This window comes from Delphinus delphis, chromosome 6, assembly GCF_949987515.2.
Source record: "Delphinus delphis chromosome 6, mDelDel1.2, whole genome shotgun sequence".
In the NCBI taxonomy this organism is placed as follows: domain Eukaryota; kingdom Metazoa; phylum Chordata; class Mammalia; order Artiodactyla; family Delphinidae; genus Delphinus; species Delphinus delphis.
The window spans coordinates 92,804,793-92,806,572 of record NC_082688.1 but is presented as its reverse complement, the minus strand read 5'-3'; positions in this window follow the sequence as shown (position 1 = coordinate 92,806,572).

Genomic DNA, 1,780 nt, shown 5'->3' with positions numbered 1-1,780 from the left:
ATTCTTCTCCAGAAATTCCAAAAGGCATGAGCCCTGCCCACATCTTGACTTTATCCCCATGTAAGCCATTTTGGATTTCTGACCTACAGCACCAGGAGATAACCAATTTGTATTGTTTTAAACCACTGATTTTGTGGTTATGGCAGCAATGGAAAATCAATATGCTTTTAAATGAATAGATTTAAAAAGAAAAACTGAAATATTCTGGAAAGGCTGCCTGGCTTTCTCGAGACTGACTTAATAATGGTTTCCTTTTTTTCTGTTTTTGTCTGTGTCACCAGACTATGAAAATTTCATCCATCATCCATCTTTATGTAGTCACAGGCTGATAAACTCAATACTCGGGCTTTTGGGATAATGTCTAAAATAAGCAGTAACAGCCCTCAGTGAGGGCCCACAAGGCTGTCAGGGGTGGGGGGCGGGGGGCTTCTTGGCTGGGCTTGCAGCTTCTATTTTGCTGCTAAGAAGCCTTTGGGATTGTCTTTCTGCTTTTCTCCTATGTTCCAAAATGCTGATACCATCTTCCTGAAGTGAGGTTTTACTGTACTATTGTATTCTTAAAATACTAATCACACTCTTAGATTATGTATCTTCTTACATGTGGTAAATTTATATTGCTATTTACATTTTAAAATGGTCAATTTCCCTTTACTTGCTTCATCATAACAAAAGAAATAAAAGTCTCCTGTTGGCTGAAGGGTTAACATTGTAGCTTTTTTTTTTTTTTTCCTCCTTGGAGACTCAGAACGTGCATGCCTGTTCTGTACTCCTTTCACAAAAAGAATCAAGGGCGAGGAGCCTAGGTTTGAATGTGCATTCACTGTACATTCATAATAAATGCTGAACAGAATGGCACATTCATGGTTGCTCCTTGATGTAAATGAATGGCTGAATGAAAGTTTTAGGGCACAGCTCACTTCCAAGAGGGCAATCCTGTTCACACTCATACCTATCCAATGGTTCTTGAATTTCCTTGGAAAAACTAGTTTTTCCTCTCTTTGTAACAGCGGTCTCCTTCCTCCCTGCATCTTTGTAATCAAGCTGGCTTTTTTTTTTTTTTTTTTTTCCCACACTGCCGTTGGATGAAAGATCCCGCCTTTGATTGAAATGGAATCTTCCACTATTGAGCAAGCTTTTGTTGAATGAGTCATCAGGGCGGATGCTCATTGGCTGAGTCCGCTGGAACCAGGGGATTGCCTGGCGCCGGCTGCAAGGCCCTGCTTCATTCACAGAAACGCTGGCTCGCTCGCTAGCCCTTTCATTCACACAAACAGCATTTCATTCACATTTTGCTGTTTTTGTCTGCTTCTAATGAAGATCACGGTTTGGGCATGATAGGGCAGTTTTGCTTTAGATTTTGGGGGACTTGGATAAGCATCACCATCATCTCTGGGGTGTGCCTTTGCTGTTGCTATGCCAGCAAGGGGAAGGAAAAAAATGAGTGCCATGCGGCTGCTCGGCTAGGCCTGCAGCCCTGGGAGGGGGGCCGCCGCTCCTCTGCACTCCTGCTTCCCTGCAGCGGGCCTCACCTGGCCCGCCATCAGGGGCACTCCTTACACCTTGTTCCATAAAGCTCTTCAAGGCTCGGTGCCTCAAGTGTCACATGTCTAGTCGTGGGTGTGAGAAGACTCAGGGTGACCTGATAACATGCTAGAGGTAAATTCATTTTTTGCACAGAAGTAGCCGGGAAACTTGGACAGAGAGCGTTTTCACTGTGTCGGCAGCTTCTCTCAGTAGACAATGAAGACCGGCAGAGCCCATGGTGACAGGGGTCAGTGGG